The sequence below is a fragment of the Delphinapterus leucas genome, chromosome X (assembly GCF_059928025.1).
Source record: "Delphinapterus leucas isolate spDelLeu-1000000601 "Yukka" chromosome X, BTC_Dleu_Yukka2, whole genome shotgun sequence".
Taxonomy (NCBI): domain Eukaryota; kingdom Metazoa; phylum Chordata; class Mammalia; order Artiodactyla; family Monodontidae; genus Delphinapterus; species Delphinapterus leucas.
Window position 1 is genome coordinate 99,844,641 of NC_143150.1, and position 15,634 is coordinate 99,860,274.

At 35.5% G+C, this 15,634-nt stretch overlaps 1 protein-coding gene across 6 annotated transcripts in view; it reads left to right on the top strand.

Moving 5' to 3' along the window:
* The window catches only part of LOC149744345 (interleukin-1 receptor accessory protein-like 1), a 418,156-nt gene that overhangs the window by 216,159 nt on the left and 186,363 nt on the right, over window positions 1-15,634 (top strand). The gene's annotated exons all lie outside the window — the stretch shown is intronic.

Consider the following 15,634-nt stretch of genomic DNA (forward strand, 5'->3'; position numbering starts at 1 on the left):
GACGCGCAGGCTCAGCGGCCATGGCTCACGGGCCCAGCTGCTCCGCGGCACGTGGGATCCTCCCGGACCGGGGCACGAAGCCACGTCCCCTGCATCGGCAGGTGGACTCCCAACCACTGCGCCACCAGGGAAGCCCTACTCCTCTTCTTTTAATATTCTTCTATGCCTGTTCTCATGAAAAGGAATAAAATTGTTTGAAAAGAAGGAAAAAATTCAGCTTATTACAGCACTGAACTTAATATTTGTGTTGGCACTTTTGCCTTTGATGGACATAATTTCTACCATAATAATATGCATAATTAAAATTTCAGCCTTTGAAGAACTACTTATTTTGGGGGAGGAAGATGGAATGTTTTAATAAAGGTAACCCATATTTTATGTGTATAATAGTAAACACAAAGAAGTAAATTTTAAAAAATAAGTTGCAGTCTCATCATTTTGCTGCCATACTAGTTAACAGTTTGATGTATATTGTCTTCCGTCTTTCCTTCTTTCCTCTAATGGAATTTTAGTATTTTACTACTTGATTTTTTTAACAGTACATAATAGCTAATGTTATTAACATAAGAGTTTGCTATTAAATATACTTCCATACTATCATTTTATGACTGAACGAAAATACCATTTTTATCTTAAATTTTTTTACTTGTTCCAGTAGCTTTCTTAGTTATATTTTCTTTATTGCAAAAGCAAATTTTAATAGCATCTGTCCTCAAAACAAATTATACTTAGTGACTCTATTTTATACACGATCTACTTTCAAATTTTGCTGATGTTGAATTTTTAGATATTTGGTGAACATAACAAAATATTCAGGAATCAGCCAATAATGTAACTTTTTTTTTACATTCTCTGCTTCATTTGGCTAAAGTAAATACATCTTTAGCAACTAGTTAAAATGATAGTCATTTGTTAATTAACGACAACCTTTGAAGTTTAGTATATAAGATCTTTTGACAAATGGGATGCATACGCCAAAGCTTTTGCATTAATTGCATCAGCATGATAAACTTAGTCACTACACTTCTTTCAAAAATCATTCATGTAGGCCAACAAACCTTCAGTCATTAAAAAAAAAAAGCAGTAACATAATACACTAAGTCCCCTACATACGAACCTTCAAGTTGTGAACTTTCAAAGATGCGAACATGCGTTCCATCATGTCAGGGGTGAGTGAAATTGCAGCTTGCCCTCTGTCTCTTATTGCTGACGATCCTTCAGCTCTACCGTCTCCCACCTCCTCTCCCTCCTCCAGTCAGTAACTCTTCTTGCCTGTTCACTCGATGCCAGCCCCTGTATGCCAGCTGTCGTACTATAGTACTGTACTTTTCAAGGTGCTGTGCTGTGAGATTTAAAATGTTTTCTTTATTTTGTGTGTTTGTTTATTTTTTATGTATAATTTGTGTGAAAAGTATTATAAACCTATTACAGTACAGTACTATATAGCTGATTGTGTTAGTTGGGTACCTAGGCTAACTTTGGTGGACTTACGAACAAATTGGACTTACGAATGTGCTCGTGGAACAGAACTCATTTGTATGTAGGGGGTTTACTGTAATAGTCCAAGGCACTAGCAAGCCATGCATCCCTGGTAACTGAGAGGGTGTTCCAAGGATTTTGGCAGAGACACACATTTGAAAACCAAAGCACTAAAGACATTCTAAGCTCAGAGAGCCAACAGCAGTTGCCTCCTTAGCTGAAATAGAGGTGTCATTCTGGAGAGTCTGCCCTAGGCCCTATAAACTCTGCGCAGCCAGCTTGCAGGAGGAAGATTGGGAGAGATTTGGGGGCCTTTGGGGAGATGTAATGGTTATCCAGAGGGGCCATTCCATCCCCATCCCACTATTCATGTGGGAAAGTAAGCAGTGCTTTCTGGGCAAAGCAATTAATTGACTGGCTAGCTCCTGCTTCCTGCTTCCTGGAAGTCAACCATCATTTAAGAAGAGCAACTGCCCTAATGTGAGAAGCCCCACCTACATGGTGAGTTCCTGGAAGATGAGACACCGTGGGGGGAGAGAGAGGGACCAAGGAGCACCTAGGCAACAGACATGTATGTGAAGAGGAGGCCACCTTAGAGGGAATCCTTCCCGCCAGCTGCTCCAGCTGATACCGCACATCAGAGATGAACCACCCAACTGAGCGCTTCCTGAATTCCAAACCCACAAAATGGTGGGCAAAATAAAATGAGATGCTTTAAGTCAGTAAACCTTGGATTGAGTTTTCACATGAGAATAGATAATTGAATCAAAACATACTTGTGGATTATTGTATCATGTCCTCTAATATTGTCAGGCAGATTGACTCAAGAAAGCCTTGAGCTTCTGGGACACAGGGATTACTAAGAGGAGGAGGAGGAAGGGGTAGATATGTTTACATGTATAGACTTCTTCTTCTGAAAAATTTAAACAGGAACTTGTCTAACATTTATATTTTTAAAACTTTAAAAAACAGTTTTTCCCCATTATGAAAATAATATGTGATCAATATGGAAAAACTAGAAATAAAGATAAACAAAAATTAGTTTTAAATTACCACCCATGTTCCTTGCACTCATTACTTACCACTGTAAATGAAGATTATAAACTTTAAGGCATTTTTTTCAATATAGGTAACTATGTCTGATTATACTTATGTGATTAGCAGAGGCAATATCACATAATAATTGAAGACCAAGGCTCTGAAACCAAACTGTTCAAGCCCCAGCATCCTCTCCTCTACCACCCCTTACTGGCTTTGTGACCTTGGCCGAATTTCTTAACCTTTCTGTGCCCTATTATACATATAGGTATGATACTGGTATTTACCAGTCACAAGGTTGTTATGAGGATATTTCATCACTTAGACTTGAACTTTCTAAAGAACTTAGAATGTGCCTGGTATGTAGTATGTACAAAATTAGTGTTTGAAAGTACAATAATTATATTTGAAAAGAAAAAACAAATCATAGAGTATACAGCATTTTGAAACATGCTTCCTTTACTCAAGAATATAGAATAAGCATTACTCATTGATAAATACATATTTGTGGCATCAGTTTTTAAAAGCTGCATAGAATTTTATCATATGGGTATAATTTAGTTCCCTATTTTCAGACATTTATATCATTCCACTTTTGCTTATAATACATTTTACCTCATTATGCGAGTCTTTAGACAAAGAGGTCAACTTGTATAATGAACCCTCATGTACCCGTCACCCAGATACAGTAATTACTGACACATGCCCATTCTTGTAATCCACTTTAAATACTCATTTAAAATCATCAATTCTGATAAAACTAAAATGATGGCTGTGTCTTAAAGTGTAGGAGCCTCCATGTCTTAAGCAAATACTATTAGGTATTTGTGTTTACATTAGAAAGACATGCTTAGTATCCTCAGGATACTAGCTTTTATCTGATGCCAAACTTAAAATGGGCAGTTCCCCTTATTCATCTCCAGTGAACATCCTTCATTATATCTTGTTTCCTTTGATATATCGGAGAAGAAAATGGAATAATTTAAAAGATGCCAGTGGGATAAAACACTGTATTCCTAAATATAGTGACATTTTCAGAGCTATTTTAACCAGTGTAATTGAAATCCTCTTGTTCTCCACTGACATATTTTAGAAGCTCATATGTTTAGAGTCTGAAATTTCATTCCAAAAATGATAGAAAGCCTCTTGAATTCAGTGGAGAGTTACTGAGCTGAATTATGATGGGCAAAGGCTTCAGTGAGCTTAGGGAAGTATGTATGCTCTTCCACATGGATTAATTTCACAGTCTATCCTAGACAGAATGGTGTGTAGGTAGCCAGTGTGAAAAATATCATGTCATTGACTTCCATGTGCTACCACATTACGGTTGAAGCCATAAATTCTGAGATGCTATTTTCCAGGCAGATTTGTTTCTTTGGAGTTATAGTGGTATGTTCAATAGCACACAGAAAGAAGTTAAAATTATGGGAGGGAAATAAGCTTCCCTAGTCATACTACTACTGTGAAGCTATAACAAATGGATATTAAAATAGAAATAACTGGTATTTGTTCTTATGACACATAATATAAGCATTTAATATTGTTGTGGGTTTTAACAGTGAGTACTGCATGAAACATTCATTAAAAATATCTATTGAGCACCTATATTGTAATAGGCACTGTTCTAACTGAGGATAAAAAGACACATCTCCTTCCTCCTGGATCTTGCTTTCTATAAAGAAAGACAGATACACAACAAAAAGGTGAACAAATAACCATATCAGTAAATCTGCTTTCTTACCCTAAAACCATTTTAAAATTAGCCCTTGCAATTTATTCCCTATGGTTCTTGGGTCAGTGAATACTCTTGCCAACTGCCACTGTAACCTTCCAGCATGATACAGTGTCTCTCTGATTCTGTTTCTTCATCTAAAAATACAAAAAGGGAAAACAATAACCTCTCTGTCAAAGAGGCCCATTTCTCTCCTGTGCCATCCAGAGTACTGAATCAAGAGCTGCTTGACTGGGGGGAGGGGGCAGGAAGAGGCTGGGAAAGCAACAGATAAGATTCTTGGAGGATGTTAAAGGGATGAGGATCCTACTAACTGTGTTGCAGATTACATCAGGAAGATTGCTTATGAACCACCAGAGATACCTTGCCCACAAATCCCCCCAGCTGGATCATGGGCACCCCGGTAACTCTGTATGCCTCACCCACACCCACACCCCACCCTGTGGTCTGTTCTGTGTGTGCAGCAAGATGAAAAGCAGCAAGAACAAGCTGTAACAGACAGTTAATGAACATGAGTAGAAAGCTGGCCCAAACCTGTGAGCCAGCGAGGGACCACAGATTTGAGCTTTAGCACCATCTTTGGGAAAACAAAAAGAAGACTTGGCCTGGTGTGTTACAGGATCAAGAGAAGGCATATAAGATGAAGAATTCTGTCGCGAGAGGGAGCAAGAAGCATGGAGCATATGTATCCATAGAAGGTCTGAGAGAGCCTCAGAATCACTAGCAGGGATGATGGGAAGATAGCAATGCAAAACTTCAAAAAACATGAAAAATCAAAGAAACATGACACTACCAAAGGATCACAATAATCTTCTAGTACCTGATCCCAAAGATTTGGAGATCTGGGATTTACCTGATAAAGAATTCAAAGTAGGATTTTAAGGAAACTCAGTGAGCTACGATAAAACACAGAAAGAAAATTTAACAAAATTAGGAAAACAATACATGAACAAAATGAGAAGTTTAACAAAGACATAAAAATAATTTTAAAAGAACCAAACAGAAATGCTGATGGATACAGTGAATGAAATTTAAAATGCAATAATGAGCGTCAACAGCAGAATGGATCAAGCAGAAGAAAGAATCTATGAGTTAAAGACAGGAACTTTGAAATTATCCAGTCAGAGGAGAACTAGGAAAAAGAATGAAAATGAATGACAGAAGCCTACACGATCTATAGAATATGATCAAAAGCAACAATTTATAAATTATTGGAGTTCCAGGAGGAGAAGAGAGGGAGAAGGGGGCCACAAAACTTACATAAAGGAGTAATGGCTGAGAACTTCCCAAATCTGGAGAGATTTGTATATCTAAGTTCATGAAGCTCATAGGTCACCAAACAGTTTCAAGTTAAAGATGTCCTCTCCAACACACACTATAATAAAAATGTCAAAAATCAAAGACAAAGAGAGAATCTTAAAAGTAGCAAGAGAAAAGAGCTTGTAAGTTACATGGGAACCTGCATGAGGCAATCAGTGGATTTCTTATTAGAAACATTACAGGCCAGGAAAGGTTGGGATGATATATTCAAAGTGCCGAAGAAAAAAAGAAAACTGCCAACCAAGAATACTCTATGCAGCAAAGTTATCCTTCACAAATTAAGGAGAGATAAAGACTTTCCCAGACAAGAAGAAAGGTAAGAGAGTTCACCACCACCACACTTGCCTTACAAGAAATGCTGAAATGAAATGATGCTAATTAGTAAAATGAAAATGTGAAAATATGTAACACTGATAAACATAAGGATATAATGAAACTTAGAATACTCTAACACTGTGATATGGTTGTGTATTAACCACTTCACTCTAGTAGAAAGGTTAAAGGACAACAGTATTAAAAATAACTATAGCTACCATAGTATGTTAATGAATACACAATATAAAAAGAGGTAAATTGAGACATCAAAATCATGAAAGGGGGAGGAGAGTAAAAAGGTCGTTTTTATATGCAATTGAAGGTAAGTTCTTGGCAACATAAAATATACTGCTATATCCATAAGGTATTTTATGTAAGCCTCATTGTAACCACAAAACTGCCATAGATTCACAGAAGATTAAGAGAAGGGAATCAAAGCATACTTCTACAGAAAATCACCAATTCACAAAGGAGTGCAGTAAGGGAGCAAGAAAGGAACAAAGGAACTACAAAACAGACAGAAAACATCTAAAAGGATGGTATTAGTAAGTCCTTGCCTATCAATGATTACTCTAAATGTAATTGAATTAAATTATCTAATAAAAAGGCATAGAGTGTCTAGACGGACAAAACAAAGCCCAAATATATGCTGCCTTCAAGAGATTAACTTCTGCTTTAAGGACATACATAGGCTCAAGGTGAAAGGATGGAAAAAGATAATAATGATAAAGGGCTCAATTCATCCAGAAGATACAGCTATCAGAAATATATATGCACCAAAAATTAGAGTACCTAAATATATCAAGCAAATATTTACAAATCTGAAGGGAGAAATAGACTAGCATGCAATAATATTGGGGGAACTTCAGTACCCCACTTTCAACAATGGATAGATCATCCAGACAGAAAGTCAATAGGATTTATTGGGCTTAGAACTGTACTTTAAATGAAATGGACCTAACCAACAAATATAGAACATCCATCAAACAGCAGCAGAATACACTTTTTTCTCAAGTACACAGGGAACATTCTCCAGGATAGATCACATCATAGGTCATAAGACAAGTCTTAGCAAATTTAAGAAGACTAAAATCATACCAGGTATCTTTTCCAACCATGTTGTTGTGAAACTGGAAATAATTAACAGAAGGGAAGCTGGAAAATGCACAGATATGCAGATATTAAACAGCACACTCCTGAACAACCATTGGGTCAAAGAAGAAATCGAAAGTGACATTTGAAAATATTTTGAAACAATTAGTCATAAATCAAAGAGATAACTGCACTCCCATGTTCATTGCAGCACTATTCATAGTAGCCAAGATATGGAAACAACCTAAAATTTCATCTACGGATTTGTGGATAAATAAGATGTGGGGTGTGTGTGTGTGTGTGTGTGTGTGTGTGTGTGTGTGTGTGTAGAATTATTATTCACCCATGAGAAAGAAGGAAATTCTTCCATTTGCAACAACATGGATGGATCTTGAGGGCATTATGCAAAGTAAAATAAGTCAGACAGAGAAAGACAAATATTATCTGATATCACTTTTATGTGGAATCTAAAAAAGCATAATTTGTAGAAACAGAGAGTAGAATGGTGCTTTCCAGGGGTTGGAGAGTGGAGGAAATTGGGAGATGTTGGTCAAGGGGTACAAACGTCTAGTTATAAAATGAATATATTCTGGGAATCTAATGTACAGTATGGTGATTGTAGTTAACAATACTATATTATATACTTGAAAGTTGCTAAGCGAGTAGGTCTTAAATGTTCTCACCACACATACAATATCAATTATGTGAGGTGATGGAGGTGTTAAATAACCTTATTGTGGTCATCATTTTGCAGTATATAAGTGCATGAAATCAACACGTTGTACGCCTTAAGCTTACACAATGTTATATGTCAATTATATCTCAGTAAAACTGGGGAAAAAAAGAAGAGCAAAGGATATCCTAGTACAAATTAGAGAAAAGAACTCCTTCTTCTGGGTAGATGAATTTCACTGTGTGGGATATAGCTGGCTTTCCACCCCCATAACCCTTTGGCTAGACACCTTGTACAGAGCATGGCTTACACACTTGATACTGAATGTTGTCTAAGCCCTCTCATCTATTAGTATCTTCTTTCTCTTATACCACATTACCATTGTTCTCTAGCTTCTCTTTTGGAAACTGTATAGTTTTTCTTTCACCTGTAGTATTCCCAAGAGCTTCCTGGGTTATTCACAAGGATGTATAGATAGAATCCAAGTCCTTATCTAGGCCTGCATCTGTATTGCACAGTTCAACAGAGAAAGACGTTACTGAGTCACACAGCCCAACTCCATACATCAGAGCATAGGCCTTACTGATATAGGTACACATAGAAACAATGGAATCCAAGGAGAAATGAAGTTCTGACTACCTGTAGTGTTTGCTTGGATAACTAACATGTTAACCAATGTAAAAAGGATTCTGATAGGTCTAAACTTAACAAAAATTTTAAAAATTTATTATTTTTCCATTAACCCATCTTTTAGTGATTTTACAAAATTACAAATTTGGTGTTTATTTTATATTAACCCAGTGTACAAATGCTACATTCATTTTATTTTCTTTAAAGAGTAACTTACAAAAATGTACAGTTTTATTTTAATTTATAATTCACCTAATCATGTCATTATAGTTGTATTTATAAGGGGCTTTATCATCTATTATTTAAAAATACTCTGATAAATTTGTGGTTCTGATGTCTGCTACTATAATTTCATAGTTAAAATAGCACATGAGATAGTGGTTATACAGATACTTATTAGAACAGGCTTAAGAGTATGCAACAGAAGAGATTATTTCACTAAGCCTTTGGTTTTCTCATATGAAAGTTTGCTTCTTTAAAGGTCTATACAGAAAAGAGTAGAGCATTTGGCTAGATAATGCTATCCTCTTCAATGTCACTGTCATTCAAGATCTTCTGTGACCCCTAAAGTTAAAGAATTTCAAAGATCACCTCATTTAATTCTCAGCATAGCACTTATTAATCTCTGATATTGTGTGGTGGATTCACCCTTAACTCTTTCTTTGGCTATCCCAACTTCAAGAGGGTAGGAGACTTCTATTATTTGTTAATTGACATATTCCAAATATTTTTAAAAGTTCCAGGCATGTTGTGTAGGGCCTCAGTAAAAATTGTGGACAAGAAACAAATGTTGGCAAGGATGTGGCGGCAAGGGAACCCTCGTGCACTGTTCGTTGGAATGCAAATTGGTGCAGCCGCTATGGAGGACAGTGTGGAGGCTCCTCAAAAAAATTAAAATAGAATTACCATGTGATCCAGCAATTCCATTAGTGGGTATTTATCCAAAGAAAACAAAAACACCAATTCGAAAAGATATACGTAGCACTATGTCCATTGCAGCATTATTTACAATAGCCAAGATATGGAAGCAACCTAAGTGTCTACCCATATAGGGATCGATAAAGACAATGTGATACACACACACACACACACACACTCACACACACATATATGCATACGTACTTACACACACACACATACACATACATACATATACAGTGGAATGTTACGTGGCCATAAAAAGAATGAAATCTTTCCACTTGCAGCAACATGGACCTGGAGGGTACTATGCTAAGTGAAGTTAGCCAGACAGAGAAAAACAAATACTATATGATTTCACTTATATTAGGAATCTAGAAAGCAAAAGAAATGAACAAACCAAACAAAATAGGAACAGACCCATAGATACAGAAAACAAACTGGTGGTTGCCATAGGGGAAGGGGGTGGGGAGACAGATGAAGTAAGTAAAGGGGATTAAGAGGTACAGACTTCCAGCTATCAGATAAATAAGTCCTGGGGATATGATGTACACTTATGGACTATAGACCATAATATTGTAACAACTTTGTATGGTGATGAATGGTAACTGTTCTTATTGTGGTGATCATTTCATATTGTGTAAAAATATTGAAGCACTTTCTTATATACTTGAAACTAATATAATATTTTATGTTAATTAAAACTCAATTTAAAATTGTTGAAAAAGTGAATGAATACATGGTGGATATATTATAATAAAAGTTAAATATTTTAAAAACAAGTCTGAAAAAGAATACTTTGAAAAAAATGGAAGTAGCTCAATATATACTATGAATAATGTAACTAGTTTGATTTTGTATTTCAAAATCCAATGTAGGTAAGACACTGTTCTCCTTTACCTTTCTTTTTTAAAAAACATCTTTATTCGAGTATAATTGCGTTACAATGGTGTGTTAGCTTCTGCTTTATAACAAAGTGAATCAGTTATACATATACATATGTCCCCATATCTCTTCCCTCTTGCGTCTCCCTCCCCCCCACCCCTCTAGGTGGTCACAAAGCACCGAGCTGATCTCCCTGTGCTATGTAGCTGCTTCCCACTAGCTATGGGTTTTACATTTGTCCTTTACCTTTTCTCTTCAAACATTTTTCTTTTATTACTCTACAGCATACCAAAATTTCCTTAGTTAAGGGAATTTTTTTAACCTTGCATCCTTCCTAAAAATAATAAATATTTACATACACACATGCAGAGGTATGTATAACACATATCTACACATGTTTATGTGTATTTATGCATATTTCACAGCTATAGTTGTTTATAAATGTGTTTCTCACCACTTACAGTCATTTTAATGTCCTTATCGTTATTGTCATTGTTTATAAATAAATATGTGGTAATTATGTCTCCATCATTAGGTTGTAAATTCCTTTTGGGCAGCAAGCATCTTCTAATGAAGAAATTAAAGAACTCAGAACCATTACATTAAAAACATGATGCTTTCAAATACACTTTTGAATGTTCACCTCAGTGTTCTAATTAGATTCTAATTTCGGGTATCCATATCTGCTTATCTGGGTGCCCTTAGCGATTTGAAATGACCGAGTATTCTATCTCATCCCATATTGAATGGAAGCATATCAAAATTGTCTGCTATTCAAATGTGCTATCAGAAGCTATAAATAGAACACTGCTCGCTGCCAAAGGTGAATTAGTTGTGATAAAGCTATTTTGATAAAAGTTATTCCTCACTTAAGTGAAACATGGAGTAGCTGATTTATTTCTACAGCAGCTATGTTAAAAGCTCACTATTCAATAACAAACTTCTACTTCAGTATATGTCACCGTAATTTTTTTAGAAAAATAGGAAAGCCCTTGCATTTGATTAGCTTCAAATGATGCTTCATTGATGAATGCAAATAATTCAACAAAAGAGGCTAATTGTGTAGAACAAGTAAATATTATATACATACAGTGCTCATTTGCCTACAATTACACAGGTAATGTCTGTATTTAGTTTCTTAATGTCTCATTATAAGACAATTGCATGTCATCTAGCAGTATTTAATTGCATTGTTTCTATTGCTAGAATAATAGCACATTCCCTTTTTTAAGATGTTGAATGACGAATAAGTTTAGATCGCAATCACTTATTATTCCTTCTCTAAGCAAAAGCACTCAAGCGTTTCAGTTGCAATGAAAAAATCTTATTTCCTACTAATGATGGCCAAATGGGAGCACTCTAGAAAATTCTGTATCCTGTCTCATATCTCCTTCAGTTGTAGTCATAACCATTATCTTAATAAGTTTAGTTGGCTAATAACTTTACTATTTGCTAAAAGTGTCACTCTAAAACCTTACAGTATTTAATGTCACATCCCAAACCCCTATAATAGTCTTTCTGGTTTGTTTCTTTTATCCAACCTGACATGTCTGCTTTGGCAAATGTTAGGAGTGACAAATGTGCAGTTACACTGAGTCTGGTTCATAGTTTCTTATCCTAGTTCTCATTCTGACCTTAATATAAATTCTACGAGGAGACAAGAATGTTAGATAAGATGATCACATAGCTTCTTGGTTATCATTTAACAGTAGATGAAGTCTTAGTCACAATTAATATTTACATGTGTCTTTTCCAATTTATTTTCTAAATGATTCACCTTCTCCTAGTCTTTTGTGAGGTGTAATTATCTTTATTACTGCCATAACAAATCACCACAAACTTAGTGGCTTAAAGACGACAAATTTATTATCTTACAGTTCTGTGGATCAGAATTCTGACATAGGTCTCAATGTGCTCAGATCAAGATGTGGGTAGGGTTTCATTTCTCTCTGGTCACTCTAGGGGAGAATGTTTCCTTACCTTTTCCAACTTCAAGAGGCTGCCCAGATTTCCTTGGCTTTTGGCTTTTTCCTCCATCTTCAAAGCCAGCAACGGTCAATCGCATTCTTCTCACATCACATCACTTGACCCTTCTATCATCACATTTCTCTCTGACTCCTGCCAGGAAAGAGTCTCCACATTTAGGGGCTCATGTGATTAGATTGGGCCCACCTGGATTACCCAGGCTAACCTCCCCTTCTTAAAGTCAATAAACCTTAATCACATCTACAAAGTCCCTTTTGCCATGTGAGGTAACATATTCACAGCTTCCTGGGATGAGTGCGTGGATGTCTTTGGATATCTTTGGAGGAGTCGTTGTTCTGCCTTCTATACACAGTCTCTTACTATTCATTGTATCTAATGCAGCTGACTGCTTATTATGGATGACATGCTGTACTTCATAAAATATGACATTAGGCTTAATGAAATCAAGCATTGCGATCATTACTTACTTTTTCTCCTTATTTTTTTCTTTTAAAATTGATGTCTCTTTATTGGTATTCTGTCACCATACACGATCATTACTTATTAATGCTGTAAAAAGTTTGAACACGGTCAGACTTCATTTTCAGCCCCACCTTCCTCTTGTTCTTTTCTCATTGTTTTAAAATAAGAATGGATGATAGTTTTTTTTTTCTTTTTGCAGTACTGCAGTGCAACATTGAGGAAATTGCTAATTTTGTTGATTAGTAGAGAAAGACTGAGAGTCCAGTTCAATTTGTATCAGTTCAGGGGCAAGAGCTCAGCTTTTTCAGCCCGAGAATTATGGGAGGATTGGTTTTATCTGGTGAGAAAGGAGCCCAAATCTCTAGGCAACTCCTGTTAACTAATGTTGTAGATACCACTGGTCTGAATAAGGGAGCCTTTACAAATTTATATCATTTGATTTATTTAATAGTCGGTGGTTATGAATATTAATTAATGCATGTTTAATATTCATATGTTGCTTGGATAGATAATTTAAATGTAAGTATGATTGATTTATTCTGGCATTCTTTAATAAATAACACCCTTATAGCTATACCTTTAAGGAATATCTCTACCTTATTTTGCAATATTTTATTACCCTCCCTTAATTGCTTTGTGCGTTTGGTTAAATAAATCAGGATGCAAAGTATGTGGCTTATTTTTTAAATATTCTGATAATTCACCCAGAGGAAAAATATCTGTCAGTGCTTGGTGAATAAACTTAGAATATGTATGTGAACTTATAGGTTAAAAAAATCAATTTCCAAAAACACAGTTAAATGCTGGACATTCCCTTGTATTTTAGACAATCCATTTTGAAATGTGTGTTATTAGGTTTACTCATTCCTTCTCATATAGTTGCCTTTTGTGAAAAAAGACAGTGCCAGGTTGGTTGATGTACTGTTAAAATTAAGCATGTATATTTACCTGTTTTTTCTAATGCTGTTATGTGTGACTTTTTCTGTGTAAGGTAAACTTAGTGAGGTTCCTAAATTTGTTCCTCTCAGTATCTAGTCTAACTAGTGCCTTAAGGAGAGTAACTGCTTGTATTGTGTCTTTTCACTGAAATCCCTTTAGATGGGCTTAAGATAGACATATGACTGTAAAGCTACTAAATGCAGAAATTTTAACTTAGCTTTACTACTTTCATTCTTAGGAAAACAATCTTCATTTTGTTGATTAACTTTCGTTTAAATGCTTATTTTATACTGTATTTGGACTATGCTTCATTCAGCCTCAATTCCCACTTAATTTTGCTTGTGTCTTACTGCTCGCGTTCCTGTATCTCAGTTCACTAATGAAATGTTTTCTAACCTGTGAAAATTCAAAAGAGCTCAAAGACCAATATAAAAGTACATTTCAGGTTTCTAAAAGAAAAATTCAGGTCTTCTGGGGCTATGGTACACTGCCACATATAAACACTATTCTTACTGCAAACTATAGTCATTTAAGTCTTTCAATTTCCAGTTCCCATATGTTAAATCTATCTATCTGACAATGACATCAATTGGAAGTGCCTTGTTATTTCTCTTTCTGTTCTGTTTCAGCGATTATTCTTTGTGACTTGATCTTGACATCTCTGAATTCAATTTGAAAATATAAGTAAGGTGTACCATCATTTATAGAAAATGAATATTAAGTGGTGTTACATATATATTTAGGTAAAATAAGAGGAGAATGCTCAGGTATACTTAAAACATTTATTGCTGTTGTTGTTGTTATTTCAGAAGGTATATAGGTTCAGGTCATGGAATAGTTTGGGGCAAAGACAGTAGAAATAAGGACACAGAAGACAGTAGGATTTGTCAGTCTTGTGCCTCTATCTCCTAATCCCATATCTAGGCTAACGGGACTTTACATTGAATCACCTTTCCAGACCAGGGCTCCAGTCCCAGCCAAAGTTGCTTTCTCCACCATTCATGCCCAGATCTCTTTTACTTAACCTCTGAATAGGGATTGTAGTGCCTTAGAGATGCGGTATGGCAAAGGGGTCACTATTCCCTATTTCTCCTACTTATGCCTTGTTTACAGGCTTGAGTTCTTAGTTCTGGTTTAGAGCCCTAGATTCCAGGTCTCTTCCACATGATAAGTTCAGATTTTTTCCTGCAGTCCCTAACTAGGTAGATCTGAAGATCTCCAGTTGTTGAACATCTGGCAAGCTTTGCAGTTGACTCTACTCTAGCCATGACCGTGCCTAACTTTTATTATACTTAACTTATATAGAAGCTTTTTTAATACACTGTATATACATCATGGATGACAAGTTTGATATATTTATTGTTAATGTAAATAAGAGTCAACTGAAAGTTTCTAAATTTACCTTTTACCTGTATATAAGGTAGCTTCCTACATGTAGAATATTAAAATTTGCTGAACTAAAAAGTATATTTTTCTCATTAAAATCTCCATAATTTGATAAAATTAAATCACATAGTTTAATGTGATGAACTCCCTCCCATTCATTTTAGTAGAAATATCTCCACTTTTAATCATTCATTCATGAAAATTTTGAGAAAAATGCCAAATGAAATTTTCTGCATTGACCATTGAAAGGAGGAAGCTCTAGTACAAATTCCTCGTCCTACAAAAGCTTACAATTTGATGGGTGAAACAGACTGGCCATAAAAAATGCTCGTAATCCCTGGTGATTGGAAATACAAATAATGCTCCATTTAAAAATGAAATTTGGTTGTAATAAGGTTTGAGAGATATTTATACTTTTAAAGAGCAGACCCTTCAGTATTCTAGGTATGCAGTGCTAGACTCATAGGGCATGAGAGACCACATAATTCTGATAATGTGAGTCATTTTGATGAGCTCCCCATATTTAAAGCTAAACTCTGTACCTTGATAGTAAGTTCCATAGTTTCATTATCAAGTTTCTTCATATGTTTTGGAAAAACCTTGCAGGCTTCTGAGTGTTTACAATTGATTTGTCCGTTAAATGTAGAATTTCCTGTACTTTGATCACTGTTTAATGTAGGATTTTATGTATGCATTAAAAGACCATTTAGACTGGATGTTTCCTTAACATTTCTTATTAACAATAGGTATTTTGTCATACTCTTTCATAGTTATGTGAT